The 25527-nt window shown below is 45.9% G+C and overlaps 1 protein-coding gene across 1 annotated transcript in view; it reads left to right on the top strand.

The window, feature by feature from the left end:
• Positions 1 to 2178: 2178 nt before the first annotated feature.
• LOC149322298 (RNA binding protein fox-1 homolog 3) overlaps positions 2179 to 25527 on the top strand; it is a 545247-nt gene continuing 521898 nt past the window's right edge. The window contains exon 1 of the mRNA XM_089538959.1: positions 2179 to 2202. The gene's annotated coding sequence lies outside the window, so the exon portion shown is untranslated. The remainder of the gene's footprint in view (positions 2203 to 25527) is intronic.

Genomic DNA, 25527 nt, shown 5'->3' with positions numbered 1-25527 from the left:
TCAGCTGGGGCAGGAGGAGCTCTCTGTAGTCCAGCCACAGAGAGGGGAAGGGGAAACTTGTTGCCTGAGGGGAAGAGCAGGACTTGTGGTGATAGGCTTTGTCCTGTGTTAAGTGTATGAAGATGTTATCACTGCAAAACAAGACCAGGCCCTGCAAAATGTAGGGCATTCCAGAACAATAGCAGTCGTGACCAAAGACAAAGCTGAAAACACTCACAGAAATGATCAAAATGGAGGACATTTGGGACTTCCTCCTGGACAGAAGATTAAAGTGGAGGACATGGGGAAAAGGAGGATGGCTGGAGCCCTGATGGTGCAGTGGTTAAATGCCAATACTGCAGCCACAAGGTTGTAAATTCAATCCTGCAGGGCTCCAGTGTGGACTCACCCTTGCATCTTTTCATAGGTCACTAAAATGAGTACTCAGCTTCTTATTGGGAGCAATTAGCTTACATGATGTACACCACTTAGACTACCCAGTGCTGTATGAAGCAGTACAGAAATGTAAATGCTATTGCTAAGCACCGAGCCCATGCAGAGGGCATTACCTGCTAGTCTCTGTCTGTGCTTCAAGAGGAGGGCTTCCCCTCTTGGCCCCTTTGGCTAATCATAAATGTGAGACTTCTGGGAGGAGATCCCCAAGGAACTCTGGCTTTGGCAGCAGGTGTATTTTATTTGTTTATTTCCCGTATTTATACCCTGCCTTTCTCCCACAGTGGAATTGTGCCACAAGGTTGTGAGTTCGATGCTGGGGGGCTCCAGGGTGGACTCAGCCTTGCATCCTTTCCTAGGTCATTAAAATGAATACCCAGCTTGTTGGGGGCAGATGGCTTACACACCACTTAGGAGGATATCACACGACTGAAATTGGAGGTACTGTATAATCCAGTGTCATCCTGAACACAATCATGTGTATTCACGCTATTGTGCAAAAGGTTACCACAAGCAATTGCTGGCACTCTGAACACAATCATGCATCAATCCACAGTTAAGTAAATTCGGTGAACTAGCGAAGTCACAAACCCTATTTCTAGGCAACTTCGCACTCAGTGTGCTATTGTTTGGTGTGATGTGCATATCTCCTTTGGACCTGGTTCCCCCCCCCCCCAATCCAGAAGGGGGGTTTTTCCATGAAGCCACACTGCAATTCTGCTTCAATTTTGCTTCCGCTTGTCCTTCAACATTGCTGGGGGGGGGGGGGGCTGCTGCCTGCTAATTAAGAGGCATGGACCGGGAGCTATTGGATAACTATTATATTCATGTTTTAATATGACAAGAGTGAATATATGTTCATTTTAACATGAATAGAGCATGTTCTTTCAACCATTCTTCCCGCCCCCCCCAACCTCTTTTGTAAATTGTGGGGTTCCTTGGTTCCTCTCTCTCACTCACCTAAATATGCTATGCTCCAGTCATCTGGAGTCTCACTGAGCATGCACAAGGAGGCCAATTCACAATTAAGAACCCACCGATGTGATGGCTTACTTGGCACAGAATCTGGGTCGCGTTCAGGGAGGCCATTACAGCGAATTTAAGGTGTGATACGTAATTGCGTGAATTTTCAAATTGACCTTGCTATCTTCTCTTTCCAAAGGGAGAGCCTCCTGTCCCGTGTGATAAACTCCTTAGAGACTACTGAGTGCTGCATGAAGCGGTACAGAAGCGCTGTTGCTATTGATGCTTAGCAGTGGGCCCAGAGAGCAAGGCTTGGAGAGGAGGGCTTCCCGCGCCCCTCGGCCCCCTTGGGCTAGTCCAGAAGGTGGGCCTTGCGGGAGGGGCACTGGGGCTGCAGGTGGATTGGGAGGGAAGAGGGAGGGAGGGAGGGAGGGAGGGGGAAGAGAGTGGGTCCAGGAGGGGAAGCCCTCTCCTTTGGCCTGGGGTCCGAGGAGGGAGGCGGGCCCAGGCGCTCCTCTGCACGTGGCTCCCTCTCCCTCCTCCTCCTCCTCCTCCTCCGCCACTGCTCCCTCCCTCCCTCCTCGGTTGGCTCGCTCGGGGCTAGAGGCGGCTCGGGCGCAGCCGCGTGCTCCTCCAGCCTGCCTGCCTTCCGAGCCAGCCTCTCTCTTGGCAGCCCTCCTCCTGCTGCTGCTGCTGCTGCCCGTGGGCTGACCCCGTGGGATGTCGCTGGGCTCGGAGGGAGCCGGAGGCTCCTGCATCTCCCCGCCGCCGCCGCCGCCGCCGGCCGCCAGGACCGCTGAGCAAAGCGTGAGTCACCCGCCAGGGATGCCCCTTGGACTCGGCGAGAGGGAGGGTGCTGCCTGCCTCCTCCCCCCTTCTCTCTCTCTCTCTCTCTCTCTCTGTGTGTGTCTGTGGGGGAATTGCTCCTGCCTCTTCCTCTGCCTCTTCGGGGGCCTTGGTCCAGGGCTGGAGCGGAGGAGGAGAGAGAGAGAGGGGGAATCCCCTTCGTGGCGAGGAAAGGCCGGGCCCAAGGCGCAAGCCCCCCCCCCCGCGCCCCCGGGCTCTCTCTCTCTCTCTTTTTGTCGAAGGGGAGGGCAGCCCTGGCCAACCCTCCCCTCCTCCCCCTCCCCCTCCCTTCCGCGTGCGGGGCTGCTGCTGGGAGATGATTCAGTTCTTGCGGGGGAGGCGCGCAGGCACTTGCGGAGCCTTCTCCCCACTAATGGCGAGGAGGAGGAGGAGGAGGAGGAGGAGGCCCCCGGTGGGAGTGGGGAGGGGCTTCCAGGGCTGGGCCCGCAGGCCAAGGGACAGCCGCCCGCCTACTTGCTTGGCTCTCCAGGCGGGGGGGAGGGGTGTTGGGGTGCGTGTGAGGGAAAGCCAGCCAGCCCCCCCCCCCGCCCTCGGCCACCATCTCCCTCCCTCCCTCCCTCCGCCCTCCTCCACCTGGGGGACAGAGGCTTCCCACAGGGGCGCCGCCACGCACGGCCTCCTGCCCCTTGGCAGCCGGGGCTGGCCACCCGAGCCTCCTCAGCCCAACTCTCTGGGGCTCCCTTCAGCCTCAAAGGGGCAGAGGCTCCGTGGGCGCCTGTGGCACCTGGGAGTTTGCCTTAGGGTTAGGGAAAGAGGCTCTCTTGGGGGGGGGGGGTCGAATCCAAGCTTCCTGGAGGGAGATGGAGCAGCAAGAGCAAGAAACTGGAGCCATGTGTCCAAAGGAGGGTGACTGAAAAGGGTGAAGGGCCTGGAAACCATAAAGCCCTATGAGGAACGACTCAGGGAGCTGGGGATGTTTAGCTTGGAAAAAAGAAGGTGAAGAGGTGATATGATAGCCCTATTTAAATACTTGAAGGGGTGTCATATTGAGGAGGGAGCAAGCTTGTTTTCTGCTGCTCCAGAGAACAGGACCCGGAACAACGGATGCAAGCTCCAGCAAAAGAGATTCCACCTCAACATTAGGAAGAACTTCCTGACAGTCAGGGCTGTCGGACAGTGGAAGACACTCTTTCCTCGGAGTGTAGTGGAGTCTCCCTCCTTGGAGGTCTTTAAGCAGAGGCTGGAGGGCCATCTGCTGGGGATGCTTTGACTGAGAGTTCCTGCATGGCAGAATGGGGTTATAGACTCGTAGAATTCTAGAGTTGAAAGAGTCCACAAGGGCCATCCAGTCCATCCCCCTGCCATGCAGGAACTCTCCACCTCCTGGGCAGAATGGCCCTCGGGGTCTCTTCTAGGATTCTACCGCTTCTCAGTTCACGGAAACACTCCCGATCCCGGCACTCATTTGAGCGCCCCAGGGAAGGAGGCAGTCTAGGCTGTGGAGGCAGCTCTTTCTTCCCCCGGGAGGCTATCCTTTGGCCTGGGCTTAATCCCTGGAGCGGGGGAGGAGACTTTTTAGTGAGTTCAACTTTCCGAGGGCCAAGGCTGGGCGTGGGAGCCAGGGCAAAGCCGGGACTGCGGCTGCCCTGCCCTGCCCCGCTCCCTTTGGATGGAGCGGCGTTGAGTTGAGGGGGGAGGCAGCGCAGAGCCCAGCCCCGCTCTTGATTGTTTCTTCTGCAGCGGAGTTGGGTTGCTGTGCAGAATAGCAATCCCGAGCCGCACCCCATCCCAAGCCTGGAAGGCGAGAGAGAGAGAGAAGAAGAGGGGCTTTCTCTAGTCTAAGCCTCCGTCCTCCCCCTCCCCGGCCCCCTTCCCCTGGCGTCTCCTCTTCTGATCCCACACACATCATTCCACCTCAGCAGGGGGCCCGCCATCAGAGCTTCCCTGCCAAATCCTTCGGGAAGCCGTCTGGAGCAGCAGAGGGGCTCCAGGGGAAAAGAGGAGAGAAGTTTGGCAGGCGCCAAGCCAAAAGCCTCGCTCGCCGAGGAGGCAGGTTGCTGAATTGGGCGAATGCATACCTGGCCTTTTGCTCTCTCTGGCTGCATCCACATTGGAGGAATAACCCGGTTTGGCTCCGCTCAGGGCCCCACAACAAACTCGCAACTCCCAGAATTCTATAGCCTTGAGCCATGGCAATTAGAGCGGTGCCAAACCGGGTTATTCCTCCAGTGTGGATGCAGTCTCTTTCTCTCTCCAACCCCCCCCCCCCCTCCGCCTCACCTTTTACAGATTTTGGTGTTTATCCAGCATTTGGCTGGGTCTCTTCTTTGGCTTTCTCTCCCTCCCCCCCCCCCTTTAAGGAGGTAATGGATTTGGATATGCTCCCCAGTCCCATGAAACAGCTTAAAGGAGCTCAAATCTGGCTGCTACAGTAGGGAGTGGAGTGGGCTTGGCTGTTATGGATGCTGGCACGGTTCAGATGAAAGGAGCAATGGATGGGAGAAGAGATCTGGGTTCAAGTTCCCCTCATACTCATTTTCCTTACGGAGGGCAAAACTGTGCAGGAGGTAACTGCAGTTCTGCACTCAAGCTGTGTAGCACATGCTGTGTAGCATGGGATATGACTTAGGAAAAGCAGTCACCTCCCCCCCCCCCCCATGGGACATAGTTATGCCAGAACCAAGGTTAGCTAAGCCAGTTGTTTGTGGGGCCTGTTTCCTGCCAGCTTCATGGAGATTGGGGACAGGCTGAGCACTGTATATGTAGCTTTCCCCAGGATGAGTGTTGTTTATTTACCATTTAGTTGTGAAGGTGGGAAACCAGGAATAGTAGTGGCCTGTCCTATTGCCTTGTTGGGGAAGACAAACCTAAGATGAACCGTTGCAAAGCATTTTGCAGCAGTAGATGGTGCTTTATTGGTCACTGCATGAAAGGTATTTTCACTAAACAGTAAAGCTGCTGTGTATATGTGTGTCTGACTCCATTGAAAAATTTATTCACTTTCAACTGTGTTCATACACAAGTAGCCATGCACATACACATCCCAAGAATATAACACAGGGTTATACAAAGTATTTTGCTAGTGTTCCTGTTGACTAAATAGTGGCAACCTACGCATGTGTTGTGAGTATCAAAGTTTGTCCTTAGCAGCTGACAGTTCCTACTAGAATATGCTGATACCAAGCCTCAACCTTCCTACAAACCCAGCGACCCCTTCCTGCCTTTTTGTTTTTGAATATACCCATTAAGGTCTGGCATTTAATTGAATAGACCTATTAAGAATTACATCTCCGAAGATGTAAAACTTGCATCATTTTTTTTAGTCTGCAACATCCCCCTTCCTGCTAAGTTTGCATTTTCAATTCTTAACAGAGATCTTAATTAGGACCTATTGTAATATTCCCGTTAACACTAATTAAAATCAGCCCCTCTAGGTAGATTTAAATGGGAAAGAATTGCATGGAGTGTAGGCTGATTAAAAGAAAGAAAAGCGGTAAGAGTATATGCTAACGCTGTGACACTATATCTACTCAGAGGAAAGCTCCAGTTAGTCCAGTGGGATTTACTTCTAGGTAAATGGCTGAAAGGCTAGATGCACATTTAGAGGGAGGGCAATGATCCCTTTCACTGTTTTTGGTTCTCCTTTGAATCCCTTGTGCAACAGTGGGAGGGAAAGACAAGCATATGCATGGCAGGCTCTGCAATGGGAAGGATCTAGTGGGGGCCATAAAATAAAATAAACATCAGCATCTCTATTTTAATTTTGCGCTGGAAACCTATGCCTGTCCTGAAAGATTTGTTCCAAGTAAGGCCTGATATTAGGGATGTTTACTAGATTTTAAAGATTTTACTAGAAGGGGGAAATGAATGTTTTTCTCCATTAACACTCAAAAGCTAACTGTGTTATGATGAGTATGTAAATAGCAGGTGCCTTTCTGTGATCTTCTGTATTGCTGTTTACAATGAAATGGGATTGTATGAGTCATGTTGTGATGATAGGGGCTTTCCTTTTCGGTATACCTGAGCCAGTGTGCCTTCTAGCAGTGAAGAATTTGCATCAGCTTTTGAAATTTAGCATTTTCTCTCCGAACCAAATGGCTACAGTGTGCATGCACATGGCAAAAGATGTTCATCAAATGACAATGTTCTAATATAGGGCACATGAAGTTTTAAGATAGTGCACCTCTTCAGGCAAAGGCTGATTGTGGCACAGTAGAATTCTTATTTGGGCGGGCATAGAATCAGACATCATAAGAACACCTTCTTCCCATACTCTCAAGCTAGGAATGCATGTGTGTTTACTGCCTTGTGTTATATCTGGAAGCATATCTTCAGTCAAAAATGTAGGCAAAGAAAATGAATTGGCAAAGTATTGCATTAGGAAAATCCAGCTCCTTCTTCTAAATTTGATGTAGTGTTTCTAGACTATTCTCAGATTCATTGTGCATTTCAAAGTGATTTTCAAACAAGTTTTAATTGTTATTAGGAAGAGGAGGAGGAGAAGGGATAATTTAAGACCTTGCAATTTCAGATGGAGTATTACTGTGCTTGAGAGACTGTAGTCTGCAGGAGGAGGCTGGCATCACTGCTGCCAGTTAACTGTCAGGCTTTAGGCTGCAATGGAGGAGATGAAGGGAAAGTTCCCTCCACACAGCCACCCAAAGTTCATTTCAATATACTGGCATTTTCACAAAGAGTTTATAGGTGCCGTATATAGCACAACAAAAAAGGTATACACCTGTGAAGTAAAATAGGCACCAGAAGATTGTTGTACAAGATTAGTACTTATTCATTCCTTGTACAGATGTTGATACCTATGCATACTCTGTTATTATTTGTGTCTGTTAGGTACCCTGATTGAGGATGTGTGCAAGTTCTGTTTGAGACAGGAAATACCCTGTCCACCTTGAACAAGAAATGATGGCACTCTGATTGTTTGCCGGTCTGAGAATTGTTTGGAGAAGTTGAACAAAAAGCCTTAGCTTACAACTATTTTATTTAAAAACTCCAAGTCAAACCAAGCTGTTTATGTGCACACGCACACACAAACACATAGACATTTAAAAATGGGGCTGAGCTGTAATTTTTAATTCAAGTGTTTTAATAATAAAGAATGCTTATATAGTTTTTATATAATTGCTGAGTAATCTTTAACAACAATTCTGCAAGAAGGGTATATTTTTACTTTGCAACATGAGTATGTGTTTTTTGAAGGGGCATATATGAGTTTGATGTCAGTGTACCAACAGGCTAACCGTGTTTGAAAATTGGAGGAATATTATTGCTGAGCTGAGATTTAAGGCTTTTAAATCTAACTGGGGTCTTCAATTTTTGGCATATTAGAACATCAGTAGATTCTAAAAAAAGAGAAGAGGAGAGTGTAATGAAACGTAACAAGTTCAGTAGCGATCTTAAGATCCTGGGAACATTTTGTAGGTATCATTCTTGGGAAGCAAAGTTTTGCAGTATGGAGAGAAGAAACTTTGAGGCCCTGTATTAGTTCAGCCTTGCAGATATTGTTGGACTTCAGGTCTCAGCAGCCCTTGAGCCAACATCGACAATGGAGAGAAATGCTAGGAGTTGCAGTTCAACAGCTTTTAGAGGGCTGAACAGTTTCCATCTCTGCCCTGAATGGAAGACAGTGGTAGGTAGTTGGAAAGAAAGGATGTTGCTAAAATTACGGTAGTGGGCTTTTGTATTGCTCTTTCTGTATGCATGGACTGTAGTCCCAAAGGGCAGAGTTAAGTTGTAAAAGCTTTTGATTACAGGCCTAAGATATGCTGAAGATATGCTTCAGACCTAAACATTTTTACTCAAAAGTAAGTTCTGCTGAAATGTTTAAGGAAAGTAATGTCTAGGTAAAGGACTAAAATATAAATGAAATTCAGGTTCTCCATATTATTACACAATGATTTGCACTATCTATGATTCGAATATTTGAAAGCTTGTTGGTTGCTCCTTTTGACTTTTTCATGATCACTCCTGAATATGAGAAGGAAGTTGAAAATGTCCATTATTTGATATAGAAGGGAATCATTCCACAAGGGGAGGTGTTTAAATATTTTTTTAAAAAACTTCAGAAAGCTGGTATCTTGTACAAATGATTATTGCTAAGCTATGTTCTTGTTGTGTAGCTCTTTACCAAAAATTAAATCTTTAAAAAAAAGTTTGGATATGTATTTGGCATCTATTACTACATTTTGCCATCCCACATTGTGTTAGTCTTATTGGAGATTCAGTGAGCATTGAAGAAGACCCAGGATCATGAGTGAAGGTATTTTGAACAGCTAACACTGCTAGCATTTGTTCCCTTATTCTAGGATCTGTACTCCTGGCTTGGTTGAACTGGTCTCAGGTGCAGTTTCTGAAAGGAGCCATTCAATTTTCAATCTTTATTGTTTGCTGTTGTGGAGGTCTGCACGTCCCACTTGATAACCAGATCCCTGTTGGCTGTTAGGTTCTATAAAACACAGAATTCTAGGGGTGTCCTTGGTGTCGCTGGCTCCTTGGAGGCTAAAATTAAAACATGAAATTGTTTTTATGGCCATGAAGGACCAGCAGAGCCCGCTATCCTGATCTTTTACATGAGAAGATTTTCCTTTCTGTGTGACTACCATGAGTAGTCTTTTCACTGATTCCAGAGCAAATTCTTTATCCACGTGACCTATATAGGACCCATTGGCAGTGTTGTCAATTTCCGGGGAATTCTCCGGAATCCAGGGTGCTTAATTAATTTATTTCCGGGGATTTTGACTGAATATTCCAGTAAATATTGGGGAATTCCAGGGATTTTGGATTTTGGTAAAACATTCCAGGGAATATCTTCAAGGCTTGTTGGCAACACTGCTATTGGTGTTGTACAAAGAGGTATGGGAGGAGGGTGAATTCCATTGGAGTAATAAAGAAGCAGGTGACTTAATCCCTTTCCTGTTATTTTTCTCTTCAGTGCTGCTTCATCCTGCCATTTTCCAGATCTGTGTTTCCATTACAGACATGGCCACTGGAGCTTGTGGCTGCATTAAGTGTACTTCTAGCTTTGTTATGGACAGAATAAGAATTATCATCACCATACAATATTGGTCTGTTTTCATCCCACAGTAGTTGGCTTCTTCCATTCCATCCAGTAAAAAAGGGAGTTGGGAGAGTAATGGGATTCAGAAGGTAGTGAATTAGTTACATCATAGGTCTGAGAAATGCATGTGTTCAACTCCCTATGTGACACATAAATGGCAATGTAAGCTGGGTTGCCCTTCTTTTAAAATATAAATTGTACAACAATGAGTTCTTACAGCTTCCTGAGAGGCATTTCCAGTGTGTCTTTAGATAATTGCATCTTTATTCTTATGATGAGATGAAATTTAGATCTGTTCCTAAATAGATTCTTGTTTACATAGTTATTGATCTGGAAATTATTGGAGACAGCCTGTCTACATGAAAAAGGATATTTTAGGTGATGTAGACACATCCTCTACTGCCCCCGCCCCCAGTTTCCTTTTTGGGTCATTCACAGGTCACATCTATTTGAAAGGGGGCTCTGCGCTGTACCCACACCTGTATAGCAAAGATTTAAAAAATGAATATTGTTTACATGATCATTTGACCCCATTAGAAGAGATCTGACTCAACTAACTTTTTCAACAGCTGTTAATCTCTTTAATTTCAGATTTTGTATATAAATTAGAGGCAGATGAGAGTTATGGTGATCTTAATTGAATAGTGTAGCCATACCTAGCCTTTCTGAAACCTGGAGGTGTTGTTGTAGGGTTGTGTGTATCTGTACTATTTGCAGTCATTTGGGTATTGTAGCCAGACAAGTTGGGGTGGTTGCAGAGGGTTTCAGACCTTGATAACAACCATCTTCCTCTACATGGTGCTGCATCAGCCCAGATCAAAAAACAACCCTCCTTGGAAGGAGAATGGAGAAGGCAGCTGCAGCAGCCAGTGGAAGGCTCTAGTAAATATGAAGGTGGCCCGATTGAGCCTTGGGCAATCAGATGTTTGTTTTCTGCTGGACTGATGTGTAGGGGTGGCCCTGTCATTAGGCAGAATAAAGCACTTCCCTCTGATAGGTGATGCTAGTAGGGAATAGCAGCAAGGTGTTGGAGGGCAGTACACACGTCTGCACTAACAAAGCTAACCTGCTGCCCACAGGTGCTGTGGAAGATTGCTGGGCCATTGCCAGTGCCACAGTAAGGTTCAATCACCAGCCCAGTTTGCTTCTGTATTGGCATTAGGAGGTGTGACAACTTGTTCTTTGTCTCAGATGACAGAAGATCTTGATGAGGTGGTTTCCTGAAGAGGATAAAGGGATGGAGGATAAAAGCCTTATCACCCCTGATTTTTTAAAAAACAATAACACAGAGAATAGTTTCCCTCTAGATCAGAGGTCCCTATTTTCCAAGATGGTGTGTGTGTGTGTGTTTTGTGTAGAAAAATAAAAATCCTCGGTGGAGGATGAAGAGTTATTAGGCAGCAGATGGGAGGGGTGAAAGCAGAGTCAAGGCAGGCAATGCAGTTGGCTGTGCGTGCCTTGATTCAGTGCTCACAGCAGTTCAAACCGGGTTGCTTGCATAGTCAATGACCCCTGCATCAAATGCTTGTCTCATCCCTTAAAAATGACAATAACAACAACACAGAAGAATGAGCCATACATCTGCAATAAAAATGTATACATTTTAGTGTGATTTGTCATGGTTACCTATTAATTATGGCTTGTGTTGTGTTAAATCACTTCTCTCTTCTCTCCCTCTGCTCCCCCAATTAGCAAGGGAACATATCTGAACTTGTCTCAAAGAGTTTTAAAAATTATTTTGAAGGAATTGGAATGTTTCCAGAGTTGAGCCTGTTTAGCCATTTAAAAAATATGGTAAAAATGAGAGCCAGTGCAGCGTAGTGGTTTTGAGTGTTGGACTAGGATTCTGTGAATCCAGGGTTCAAATCCTCACTCTGCTGTGGAAGCCTATTGGGTGAACCTGGGCAAGTCACATTTAGGGTTGCCATAAGTGAGGACCTCCAAACCGGGACAAATGTAGGACAAATGCAGGACATTTTCAAATGTAGGACACATTTTTTTAAAAATGGAGGACACGCAAAAAAATTGAGGCTTTTTAAGAAATGTTAATATAAATCCATGTTTCTTAGGCATGATCAAAATGGAGGACATTTTGACATTATTCGTAGACAGATCACGGAAATGTACTTCCCTTTCTGGCCACCCCCCTCTCCCCATTCCAAACAGCACATTTGAGCATTGAACATGGCTTTATTTTAACATTGCCTCTTGCATATTTCAGAGGCTTATTCCACAACCAAACCCTTTGGTCAAGGGACTTTGGTTTTTTCTTCATTTTGACTTGTTTTGTCTGTATTCCTCCCCACTAAATAAAGGAGACATGAAATGGAGTTAATGGGTACAAGTTGTTCAACAAAAAAGTCTTGTGAGACTCTGTAGGCAAGAGGTGCACCATGTTAAGAACTGCATTAAGCACACTTAGGCTGCTGCCACACTGCTTTCACTCTCATCACTCCATCCTATGGAATCCTGGGATTTGTAGTTTGTTGTGGTGCCAAGGCTGGGCTTTGAAATCTCAGGCATAAGAGAGGCAAAAGGCTTGGGCTGCATCTACACTGGAGAAATAATCTGGTTTGAGACCACTTTAACTGTCTTGCCTGAATGCTATGGAATTCTGGGAATGGTGGTTTGTTCCAGCACCACAGCAGAATGGCAGTTAACCCCTGGAAAGCTCTCTGACCAAGGTGACCAATGCCCTCACCCCAAAATGTAGGGCACCCAAGCAAAAAAATGTAGGACATGGCCAAAAATAAAAGCTAAAAACACCCATGTAATTATAAATCCATGCTTCTTAGCCATGATCCAAATGGAGGACATTTTGAAATGTGACAGAAGAGGACATGTCCTGGAAAAGGAGGAGGATGCCTGGTCACCTTGTCTCTGGTCCAAAATACACTGCAGAAATAAACAATGCTGGACTGAAATGCCCAGAGTTCCTCACCAAAGCTGCATCCACACTGAGGAAATAATCCAGTTTGAGAGTGACTTAACTGTCCTGGGTTAGTGCTGGGGAATGCTGGGAATTGTAGTACATTGTGGCCCCAGAGCTATCTCTGACAGGGAGTCCCATAACCCTCCAAACGTAGTTGAACTGCAGTGCCCAGAATTCCTCCCCAGGTGCATCCACACTGAGGAAATGGTCCAGTTTGAGACTGCTCAGTGCTGGGGAATCCTGGGAATTGTCGTCTATTGTGGCCTCAGAGCCATCACTGACAGAGAAGTCTCAGTGTCTCCCAAACACTAGCATTCCCAGGATTCCCTAGCACTGAGTTAAAGCAGTCTCAAAGTGGGTTATTATTCCTGCAGTGTGTGTGAGAGATATAAAAGCTAGGGACTGGATTCATTTGGAGGATCTCTGTGTCCAAAACACACTGCTTGGACTGCCAGGGCTCAGTGCTATGGAATCCTGGGAATTGTAGTTTATTGTGGCACCAGAGCTCTCTGACAGAGAAGGCCAAATGCCTCACAGACCCCAGAATTCCAGAGCATTGAGCTTTGGCAGTTAAAGGGGTCTCAAAGTGCAGAGGGGGGGGGGGAGAGAAAAGCCAGGGAGTGTGAATGAGCTCTGAGAGGAGGAGGAGGAGGAGGAGGGAGGGAGCCAAGGGAAGTGGCCAGGACCACCAGGGGAGCCCCTGCTTTTCCTCATCATCGCAGCCTTCTCACTGCTGGCAAGAGGCTCTGCCCCCAGCCAGGCAACGCCTCCATTCAGTCTCCTTTTGTCAAAAGAGCTCTGGTGCCACAAGAAACTACAATTCCCAGAATCCCATAGCACTGAGCCATGGATGTTTAAGGGGGGGGGTCAAACTATTTCTGCAGCCTTTTGCAACCCCAAAGCCTTCTATTATTTACCAGCAACTTGCAAGGCAAAATCTCTTCCTTCCAAGCCATTGAAAACCAACCCAAATGGAGGGCTGATTGCTTCTTTCCCATTGGTCAGCTTCCGGAGAAATTTGCATATTACAAGGAAAGGTGTTTAGGGCCTCAAAAACGACCCTGTGATAAAGAATTACAAGAATACTGAGTGGTTGACATTTAAAAGATGAGGAGGCATTTAGACTCCCAGGGAAACAGGAACGATTGATGGCCTTTTTTTCTTTGCTCACTGTAACCTGAAAGTAATGCCTCTTGCAGGGTATATATACTAAGTGGGCTGGCAATAGCTCTGAGTGGCAGATGTCTTTAAGACCTGCTCTCTAGGCTTAAGTCAGGCAGGGAGGCGGGGAGGGTGGCACACAGCCATGGGGAGGGCTGGAGCTGCCTCCAGGCCCTTGCTGGGGGGGGGGGAGGTCCTGGGGGAGGGGCCAAACCGGGGTGGGAATGTGTGGCCCCGCCCCAAACTGGGAAAGTCCCGCCCCCAGGCGGGATATGGCAAGCCTAGTCACATTCTCTCAACCTCAGAGGAAGGCAATGGCAATTTTGCACTGAACAAATCTTGCCAAGAAAACCTCATGACAGGATCACCTTAGGGTCATCATAAGTTGGAAATGGCATGAAAACACACAACAACTGCAACAGTAAAAACACAGTCTTCCTTGAGAGAGAAGCTCACTAGATCTGAAAGTGTTCGCAGTGTGCTCCAGACTGGAGTTAGGACAACACATCAAGAGCTCCTGTCTTGCATCAATGCCATTCCTGCTCCTCCCTTGTACATGCAGAGTTATAATCCTTGCTTGCTAGGCCAGAAATACGCAACCTTGTATTCTCCAGAAAATTTGAACTGCAGCTTCCATACCCCTCATTAGCCCTGCTGGTTAGAACATATGGAATTCATTATATGAAACATCTGGAGAACAGCAGGTTGCAGTAGGCTATACCATGGCTATGTTCATAGCCGACTGCTGCAGTTGTGGTAAAGAGAAAGTTATTCTCATTGGTCCAGAGAAGTAACTTCTGAATTTCTGGTGTACAGGTAAGCCATAATAGATATGTGAAGTTATTTTGCACACACACACACACACACACACACACACAGTTTATTTATGCCTTTAAGCATTGGCTGATTACCTCTTGAAGCAGATTGCAAACTTGTGAAATTTGTGCAGCCATGCTATTGGTCTCATGTTAGCAGATGGATTCACCACACTAGGTGCTCCACTGTTACCAGCCCTTACACACCAGTGACATCCAGGTGAATTGGCAAGTAAGAAGCTGATTGTAATAAGATTTGGGGCTATCAAGCCTGCATAGCTAGGAGCATGATGTAGGGCCATTACAGGATGTTTGAGGAGTATCTTTCCTGCCCCAGTGGAACTATGAGACTGGAGTCCACTTTCATTTAGGCCAAATTCGTGAGATATTCAGGAATACATAAATAAGTGCCAGTATTTGACGATTCTCCCTCCCTCTCTTTTAAGGTAGTTTATCAAGCCCCATGGGGCACATTTACTCATTCAGTCTGTAAATGCAGATTTTAAGTGCACACATTTGCTAAATTAGTTTGTCATCACAATTTTTCAAAACATACCAGCTGATGGCAGATAAATGCCTTTTGAAGGTTACTTGAGATAATAGAGTGTGGAGGGAACTCCTTAATTTGTTGGAGCATTTTTATAGTATATCATGTGGCTATTCCACAGTAAATTATTTGCTCCTGAAAAACATCTAAGGCAGTTGTAAAGAAACAGATGAGAAGAGAAGGACTTCAGTGTGGTGGCCAGATGAAGCATGTGCAGGTTATGCTTAGAGAAACTATAGTGTGTGTTTGGGAGGTTGGCAGTGTGTGTACCCAAGTCAGGTTTGGAGCAGGGAAGAAGTTCCTGGGCATCAAAAATATAACCAGATATCAGGACAGAATTATGGCTGTTTAGAATGGGCAACTAAACAAATCACAACTTTTCTGTCTGGTTTTGCTTCTCAGCCCTTCTCCCCCAAATGGAGAGAAGTAGAATAAGAACAAACCTTGGATTTGGACATCACAGTAAGCAAGGCACAGATTGTTTCTTTAGCCCATGATTTTTTTAGTTACCTGTACATGTGGTGGGAGCCAATCTGGGGGTGGTCTGTGCACCACATACCAGAAGTAGCCTGAATGCGAAAGGATTCTCTTGTTACCACTGGCTGAGAATGTGGTCAGTCATCAAATGAAGACCCTAACCAGTAACAACTGCAGTGCTCCTATTATATCTTAAAATACTTCGCAAATATTAGAAGAGTCTCGCTGAACACACTGGGAATTACTTCTGAGTAAACATACATGACATTTATTTTAGGAAATTACTACCCTTTTGGCCTCAAGGGAGGATTCTAGATTTTTAAAAATTACAAAATATAATAAAATGATGTGATAAAATAATTACAGTATATTAATTGAAATATTAAAACAGCAGTGCAGGAGGGGTATAATACAACCAGGTCACTATAAAAATACATCTTCACAGCAGGAGATTAAAACAGAACAAAACGCTGGCAAAATAAAGAGGGCTGCCATCTCCAAAGTAGGAAGAGTCCAAATAGATGTTGGGGGCAGGGGTTCCAGAGTCTGAGTGCCACTGCTAGGAAGCCCCATTCTGAGGTTCACACCAAGATCACTTCTGAAGGTGAAAGGCAGTGGAATATGGCTTCCAAGGTTGAATGCAAGGAAATTCGTGCAGAACAAGGCAGAGAAATCGATCCCAAGCTCTTTGGAATTTTGTGATTATAATTAGCATTTTGAATTGGCAATGATGGCTGGGGCATTCTGGGAGTTTTAGTCCAAAAAGTAACTATTCCAGGCTCTGTTTTTTTTCCAGCTGAAAATGTCCAAATATTTTTTAAGGGCAGTTGTACATAAAGCACATTGCAGCTGACCAATATGGATTATGCCAGAGCATGAGTGGTCAGATATGCATGATACAAGACGACACAAAAACTGAAGCTAAGCGAAGGGTTCATTACTGGCTATAGCCAACACATGGACCTCTAAGATTAAGGCCAGGCCCAGGAGTCCTCCCAAAATTCAGATCTGTTTCTTCAAGGAGAGTACAACTTCATCCAGCATTGGCTTTGCCTTCCATGCAAAATCAGCTCTCCTACTGATCAGAAGACTGGATTAAGCATCAGTTTTTCAGCCTCCATCCATCCCTTCATCCAGAAAAGTTATGGTCTGTCTGCCTCTGTACAAGAGTTCCCTGTGATTCTCTCTGTAAAGCCACTGATTTCAGAAGCTTCCTGGCAAGATTCTCTTTGTCCAGATATACATTCCCTGTCACATTGTTGCTGCTTCCCAGTATAATTCAGTTTTGATCTTTATATCTGGTAACATTCATACACTTGTAAGCCCTCGTCCTAACTTGGGGGGGGGGGGGGGACTGATGAATCATCATCATCATCATTGGAGCAGAAAGAGGAAGAGGAGAAGAAGGAAAGGAATTTATAATGTTTTTTTTTCTCAGTCTCGGACTCAAAGTGGTTTACAAAAGTTACAGCTAATCATAACCAACAGGGATGACCTGGTTAATGGGGTTTAAGTGGTGGGATTCATAAGTGGGAGTGACCATATTCTCCTGGAGTTTCTTATACAGTGGAAAGGAGAAGCCAGGCATATTCAGACTTTAGGAGAGCTGATTTCAGTAAACAGAGAGAAATACTGGGGGTGATCCCATGGTCAAGAATACTAAAAGAGAAGGGACTTAAGGACGGATAGGAGTTTCTCAAAAGGGAGATACTGAAAGCCAGTGTTGCCAACAAGCCTCGAAGAGAATTCCCAGAAATGTTTGTCCAAAACCCGCTGAATCCCCCCAGATCACACGGAATATTCAGTCACAATTCCCAGAAAATTCCCATAATGTTAAAATGGCAGATGTTTTGCAAATAAACGTAAACATAATTGAATAAAAATAATTGTAACTTATTTCAACCCTCAAAATCACCATTGAACCAAACAAAGAATCTTTCAGTCCATTTAAGATATTTATTTTGACATGAAGGGGGTTCAGGAAACTTTGTGCCAAATAGAAACGTGTTCGGCTGCAACCGCACTGCAGAAATAAATCCAGTTTGACACCCTTTTAATTGCCATGGCTCAGTGCTAGAGAACCCTGGGAATTCTAGTTTCCGTAGACATTTAACCTTCTCTCTCAGCAAACTCTGGTGTGACAACAAACTACAATTCCCAGGATTTCATAGCACTGGGCCATGGCAGTAAAAACGGTATGAAATTGGATTGTCTCTGGAGTGAAGATGCAGCCTGAGTTAGGTCCAAGACACACTGCAGAAATAAACCAGTTCAAGACCACTTTAGGTGCCCTGGCTCAGTGCTAGGGAACCCTGGGAAGTGTAGTTTTGTGAGACATTGAGCCTTCTCTATCAGAAAGAGCTCTGGTGCCACAACAAACTACAATTCCCAGGATTCCCTAGCACTGAGCCAGAAGAATTAAAGTGGTCACAAACTGGATTATTTCTGCAGTGTGTTTTGGACCTTAGTTATTAAAAATGCTCAAGGTCCAATCCATACTGCAGAAATAATCCAGTTTGAGACCGCTTTAACTGCCCTGGCTCAGTGCTAGGGAACTCTGGGAATTGTAGTTTTGTGAGAAAGAGCTCTGGTGCCACAATGAACTACAATTCCCATGCATCTGAGGAAGTATGCTTAAGTCTAGGAAAGCTCATGCTGCCAACTTTTCTTTCAGTGAGACTCAAAGGTGCTACAAGATCTATCTCTCTATCATCATCACCATTATTATTATTATTATTATTAAATCCAAATGCAGCTGAAGAAGTGGACTTAAACTGGCAACACTGATATCCTGTAGACTCATTCTCTGGGGCTGTGATCTGGAAGCGTGGAGGCAATTCCCTTGTCAAACCCTGGTGGCGCAGTGGTTAAATGCCTGTACTGCAGCCATTCACTCAAAACCACAAGGTTGCGAGTTCAAGACCAGCAAAAGGGCCCAAGCTCGACTCAGGCTTGCATCCTTCCGAGGTCGCTAAAATGAGTACCCAGACTGTTGGGGGCAAATTAGCTTACTTGCTAATTAGCTTACTTACTGTTCACCGCTATGATCTTTGGAATAGCGGTATATAAATAAAAAAACAAAAACAAAACAAAAACAAACCAGGGAATCCTGGGAATTGTAGTTTGTTGTGACATGTTGAGACACTGCTTTTACCGGCAGCCAGGGCTCCATGCTTGAAATTCTGGGCTTGGTGGTTTGTTCTGCCCAGAATCCCATCATCGCAGGGAGCCTTGCAGTTAGAAGCAGTGCCAAACTGGATTATTTCTGCAGTATGGATGGCAATGGAAAAGGGAACGAAAAGAGAGCCACAAAACAAAATTCTTGGAAGACAGGGCAGGGATGCCAACTTATCAGGTGCTCTGCCCATGCTCAGAGGCATATTTAATCACTAACACACACACACACTCTCAGGGACATCACATTCACATGATCACACAGCAGCCACTTTGCTTTCCCCTGGAGCCTGAGAATGCCTGAGGGGGGGGGGGGGGCAATCACTGTCCTCTCTCTGATTGGCTGAAAACTGTTAGTGTGATTCCTCCAAACAGTTGGTTGGTTGGTTGGTTGGTTGGTTTGCTCTTGCTTGGTCCTCGCTCTCAGAGGGAGTCATTGAGAGAGAGAGAGTTTTTTCTCCAGCCCTCTCTCTGATTGGCTGAAAACTGTTACACTCCAGCAGTCTGGAGCTGAAAGGGCCAAAGTCACGGAAAAGGCACTGAATTAGAGCCAGGCGCGAAAATCACACGAAAAGCTCTGAAAAGTCCCTGTTTTCGCGTGAAAGTCGCGAAATTGGCAACACTGCTGAAAGCACAATTTGAAACAGTTCCAATGAAAAAGAAAAATGGGAGGTGTCTCAAGAAACCAGGATGGATGGCTAAGGAACTTTCAGCTGAGCTAAGTTTTAAATTGGGCATGTATAAGAAATGGAAAAAGGGGGAAATCACCAAAGAGGAATTCAGACAGTTAGCACATGTAGAGATAAAGTCAAAAGCTAAAACGCAGATTGAATTCGGGCTTGATAGAGAGGTTAAGAACAATAAAAAGAGCCTTTTTGGTTATGTCTGCAGCAAAAGGAAGAAGAAGGAATTGGGAGGGCCACTGTGTGTGAAAACAAGCTTGCTCCTTCCTCAATATGACATCCCTTCAAATATTTAAAGAGGGCTATCATATCCCCTCTTAACAATCTCTTCTCCAGGCTAAACATCCCCAGCTCCCTAAGTCATTCCTCATAGAGCATGGTTTCCAGACTCTTCACCATTTTAGTCGCCCTCCTTTGGACACGCTCCAGTTTCTCAATGTCCTTTTTGAATTGTGGTGCCCAGAACTGGACACAATATTCCAGGTGAGTCCTGATCAAAGAAGAATAGAGTGGCACTATTACTTCCCTTGATCTAGACACTATGGCGGGTTACAGACCGCCCATTTGGGGCAGTCTGCACCCGCCCCTTTCCTCAGTGTATTGGGGCCTCAGTGGCTAGACCGGCAGCCGCTGAGGCCCCAATCCGCCGCTTTCCGGGCTGCGGGGAAGCGGCAAAAGGCTGCTTCCCCGCAGCCTGGAAAGGGGTGTCCTTGGGGCTTCAAGCCCCAAGGACACCCCGCTGCGGCGGGGAGGAGGAGAAAGGGTCCACTTGGCCCCTTTCTCCTTTGCGCCGCTGGGCGCAGCCGTGTGAAGGCTGCACCCAGCGGCGCAAACCAGGAAGGAGCTCTGAAACGGAGCTCCTTCCTGCTCCGCGCTAAGGGCGCACTAAGCGCCCTTGTGCAGAGCGACGATGTCATGTCCGCGCTGCCCCGTATAGAGGCGGCATGGTCATGACGTCGTCATGGCGGCAGCCATGTGGAACGGCCGCCACCATTTTGTGCACGCAGAAGCACCGCCCCTTCCTAACCCTAGTACGCGCTCCGCGCGTACTATATGGCCCGTCTGTAACGGGCCAATGCTTCTATTGATGCAGCCTAAAATTGCATTGGCTTTTTTAGTTGCCGCAAGACACTGCTGACTCATGTTCAACTTGTGCTCTACTTTGACTCTTAGATCCCTTTCACACATCGTCTCGTTCAGCCAGGTGTCCCTCATCCTGTATCTATGCATTTCATTTTTCTGCCCTAAGTGCAGTACCTTACATTTCATTTTGTTAGCTTTAACCCAGCTTTCTTGTCTATTCAGGTCATTTTGAATTTTAATCCTGTCCTCTAGCTACTCCTCCTAATTTGGTGTCATCTGCAAATTTGATAAGTATGCCCCCCAATTTTGTCATCCAAGTTATTGATAATGATGTTGAATAGCATTGGGTCCAGGACAGAACCCTGTGGCACCCCACTGGTTATTTCTCTCCAGAATGAAGAGAAGCCATTTCTGAGTACCCTTTGGATTTGGCCAGTCAGTCAATTACAAATCCACCTAATAGTTGCATTGTCTAGCCCACATTTTACTAGTTTGTTGGCAAGAATATCATAGAGAACTTTGTTGAAGGCCTTACTGAAATCAAGATATTCTACATCCATAGCATTCCCTTCATGTACCAAGCTGGTGATTTTATCAAAACAGAGAGAGAGAGAGAGAGAGAGAGAGAGAGAGAGAGAGAGAGAGAGAGATTAGTCTGGTATGGCACGTTTTTGAGAAACCCATGTGGGCTTTTTATGATGATGGTATTCGTTTCTAAATGCTTACAGACGCTCTGTTTAACGAACTGCTGTACAATCTTTCCTGGTACTGATGTCAGACTAATCAGTAATTGTTTGGGTCCTCCCCCCCTTTTTTTGAAGATGGGGATAATATTGGCCCTCCTCCAATCCACTGGGACTTCTTCTGTGTTCCAGGGATTATTTATTCCCACCAGGTATACCAGTGAGGTTGTGGGGCAACAAGAAGGGCCTCATCAGAAGATCTGAAGATATGGATAGTCTCATGTAGGGAGATATGGTCATTCATATAACCCAGATTTGAGTCATATAGAGCTTTGTAGGTTATAACCTACAGAGTAAGGGTTAATCTTAAACCCCCCCCCCCACACACACACACAGCCCAAAGCAACACAGGTGTGTTGGCATATACATTGGCCAGTGAAAAATTGAACCTTAGTTGGGCAGGGTTTTTCCTGCAAACTTTGGCGGGTTACACACTGCCATGAAAGTACGGAGTCAGTCTGTACTAGGGTTAGGAAGGTGCGGTGCTTCCGCACCCCGCTAACCCTAGTACAGACTGAGTCCGTACAAAATGGCGGCTCCCCTTCCACATGGGGGCCGCCAGGACGACGTCATGACCGCGCCGCCTCTATACAGGGCGGCGCAGACGTGACATCGTCGGTCCGCGCCAGGGCGCTTAGTGCGCCCTTTCCGCGGACCAGGAAGGAGCTCCGTATTGGTGGTGGGACATCGTCTTCTGTCACAAGAGGAAGCTTCAGCTAGCTTTGGAACTAGTAGGAAAGCCATGTGACACACATGGATGTGCCTTCCAATAGTGTTCTTTAATGCTTTGTTGCTATGCCCTGCCTCCTAGCATCTGCTTCCTGAGACTGACACCTCATTCCACCTATTGGTGGGGCCAGCCCTGTTGAAAACTTTTCTTTCTAAATTTAGACCAGGAAGCCCAGAGGATATAATTTAAAAATTTAAGCAATTCCTTTGCATCTGACTTGGGGAACCCATAGTCATCTAGATGTTGTATTTCAGTTTCTGTCTGCCTCACTCAGCATAGGTAGTGGTCATGAAGTGATGGAATTTGTTTTCTACAGTGCTTGAGTCTAATAATGTTTCATTGCAAGTTTATCCTACATGTTGTACCTTATTATATCAAGAAATAGCCCAAGATTATTTCCCATATATTCCTTCTCTATTTCCTTCTCTCCAAATTGTAAGGGTTTTTTTTGTTCTCTGTGTGATATTTAATCATCCAATGTTAAGATTAGGGTTCAGTATAACAAAGATATTAATTACCTTTGAGTATAAGTGTATCACTGTTGTATTGTGAGTGATGCTATTTCTGCTTTCCCCATGTGAATCCAAAGTGAACTTGCTTAGGTCTGCAGAATCAGCTACTAAAAGCACATTGGCTTAAATCAGAACTGTGTTGTCTAATACAGCTGAATTTGAAACACTCCAAGAAAAGTGCCTTTGTTTGATGTCTTGGATATTAGTAAGAACCCATAGATTTTTTCAAAGTAATTTTAATAAATTAATGAAGAAGTAGGATTAGAAAACTGTCTCCTCATTTTCCATTTAGTGAAGTCAAGCATTCTTATGACTTTGAGTCTTCTTAGGTTACTATAACCTCAACTTTGTATCAGTCCCCCTCTGTAAAAGGTGGATTTCTATTGTGCAGACATGCTAAGACAAGGGAACGAACCAAACAGAAAAAAATTCTTACAGATCAGTCCCTTCTGAAAACTGACACAGAGAAAGGAGAACATGGATGCTGACCTTCCTCATTTTGCTAGCGAACACTGGCAGTAAGGGCCTGTGCAGCCCAGCCATTAAGGACAGCCTAGGGGCAGAGTTGGGGCATGGCATCCACAGGACACATGGCCCTACTCTGCCCCCATAGTGGTGTGACTCTGCGCACTGCACCACATGGCGCGTGGCATCTTAGTGCTTTTCTGGTGCTGCGTCTTGATGATGCAGCACCAAAGGAGCACTGTAAAGCCGTGGTGCAGCAGCTACAGCACCTTTTCCAGGGCACAAAAAGGAGCCACTTTTTGTTGATCCTTTTTGCGCCCTGGAAAGGCCAGATTGGGGCCACAGCATGTGGTTGCCATGGCCCTGATCTGGTGAAGATGGAGGTGGCTGCAGGCTGCCCCTTAGGGGCAGTCTGCATAGCCCCTAAATAGCAGTGTGGGGAGGAGAAAATAACTACTTTTCATCTTTCTTATTCTACTTACTTATTGCTGATTGTATTTATATTCTTTCTTTACTCCAAGGAGCTCAAAGTAGCGTGCATCATCCCTTCATTTATCCTCACAGCAACCTTATGAAGTAGGTTAGGCTGTGAAACAGTGACTGACTCATGCTCACTAGTCTGAGTTTGACTTCTTATCATGCCTCCTTCAACTTGGTAGTTGCTAGATGGATTGAGCTACAGCCTGTATCACTGCCTGTTTGCAGACCAATGGCCATGCTACCTGGGTATGATAGAACTGTAACTCTGTACATCTGGAGGGCACCAGATCAAAGAAGACTGCTTCAGTCTCTACTGTTCATTACACAGTCAGCCTGTGGGTACTTACAAAAGAACACCATGATTAGTAAAAGCCAGCATGAATTTCTCAAATAGCCCGGCCCCTTTTTCCCTGGCATCATTCCTGGCATTGTTCCCGCAACCATTTGGAAATGATGCGGCTCCCAAAAGGAGTTCTGTTTTGGAGCTCCTTCCCTTGCCGCGCCCAGGCTTCCATAAGCAGCCTGGGGCAGCGCGGAGATGTCACGCATGCGCCGCACCATTTTGATGCGGCACGTGCGTGACGTAATCATGGCAGCCCCCATGTAGATGGGAGGCCGCCATGATGACGCTGCCGCCACATGCTAGGGTTGTGGGGTGTGCGGATGCTCCGCCCCCAGGCAACCCTAGTATGTGTACAAACCAAAACGAGCAGCAGGCTTACAATATAATTGACAAGGAAGGAGGGAAACAAGGGTAAATTGTAAAGGACCAGAAACTTTTCTATTGTTAAGTCAAGCTGACCAATGGTTTGGAAGCATGGAATAGCAGATTGAGATATTAATCTGGCATAGAATGTTTCTGTAATGCTGATGAAGACTTCTGTGAGTCTAAATGGCCACATATTACTCCGGAGGTAGCCGTCTCCACTATTGAAAGAGTACAACCATTGAAGGACTTTGCTACCAGTGAAAATTACACTGTTTATCTTCATGCTACCATACTACAAGTACCATTATTGATTCTTCCCAGATTTTTGATTGGATATTTTTGGTGACACAGCAGAATAATTCTACTGCTAACACTTTGGACACTCTACTCATATGTTTGGACTATTATTGATATTCAAAAGGATTTAAAAGAGTAATTTCCCATAGCCAGCTTGTTGTATACTGTTGTTAGACTTTTTACCACTGGGAATTTAGTATTTATAATACATATATACATACATACATTGCAAATTAGACACGTCCTTGTTTCAGTTATTCTAATTATTTTTACAATTTACCCTTGTTTTCCCTCCTTCCTTGTCAACCCTAGTATGTGGCCAGGCTGGCGCAAAGCACTGGTCTGGATCAGGCCCTAGTTGCATGCTTGGTAGATAAGGGAAATTCTCTGGATGTTATGTATCTTCATTTCAGCAAGGTGCCTCATGATACTGCTGTTGTGAAAATAGCGAATGGGGGGCTAGAAGATCAGTGGATCTCACATTTTATGCTCCAGATATTTTGGACTTCTACTTCCAGAAGCCACAGCCAACATGGCAGAGGTTGGACATCTGAAAACCAAAGTCCAAAATGTCCAAGTAGCCAATATTTGAGAACCACTGGGCTAGATGACACTACTTGCAAGCGGGTCTATAGCTAGTTAATAGACCACATCCATACCCAAAAATGCTTGCCAGAGGTCCCTGGAAAGAAGTGTCAAGCAGGATCAGCTATGGAGTAGAGATGGAAAGTAAAAAGAGGGAGAATATCCTTGTCTTTTGGCTCTGGTTTGTTGTTGTTTGTATTCCAGTTGTTTCTGACTAATGGCAACCCTATGGTATACAAACCGCCAAGATTTTTCACTACCGTGTACATTCTAATACAGGGGTAGGCAACCTTTTTGAGCCGGGGGCCGGGTTGCTGTCCCTCAGACAACTGGAGGGCCGAAGCCAAAAAATAAATAATTAATTTTTTTAAAAAAAAAATTAATTAAATAAATAAACCGGGACAAATGTAGGACAAAATTTTCAAATGGAGGGCGCGTTTTTTAAAAAATGGACGACACGCAAAAAAAATTGCTAATTTTAAAAAAAATGTTAGTTAATATAAATGCATGTTTCGGAGGCTTCTATAGACAATTGCCCCCCTTGCCCACCGCTTGCCCCCCTTGCCTGCCGCTTGCCCCCCCTTGCCCGCCTCCTCCTGGTAGGCCAAAGGCCCCACACCCTCACGCGAGAGGCCAAAGGCTCCGGCGGCAATCGGCGGCAGGACCAGGCTGGGGCCGGTCCCAAGGCCTTGCCGGGCTGCATCCGGCCCGCGGGCCACAGGTTGCCTACCCCTGTTCTAATATGTTTATATAGATGACCAGGGCTTTTTGCAGATCACAATGACAGCACATTGGAGATACTATGTTTATTTTGAGGCCATTGCAACTTAAATGTAACTACTTCAGGCAGGTAGCCTATT

Source organism: Sceloporus occidentalis, unplaced genomic scaffold, assembly GCF_023333645.1.
Source record: "Sceloporus occidentalis isolate IW3139 unplaced genomic scaffold, rSceOcc1.0.p SCAF_1, whole genome shotgun sequence".
Lineage (NCBI taxonomy): Eukaryota > Metazoa > Chordata > Lepidosauria > Squamata > Phrynosomatidae > Sceloporus > Sceloporus occidentalis.
Note: the sequence above shows the minus strand (reverse complement) of the source record. Positions and strands in the feature narration are given on the sequence as shown.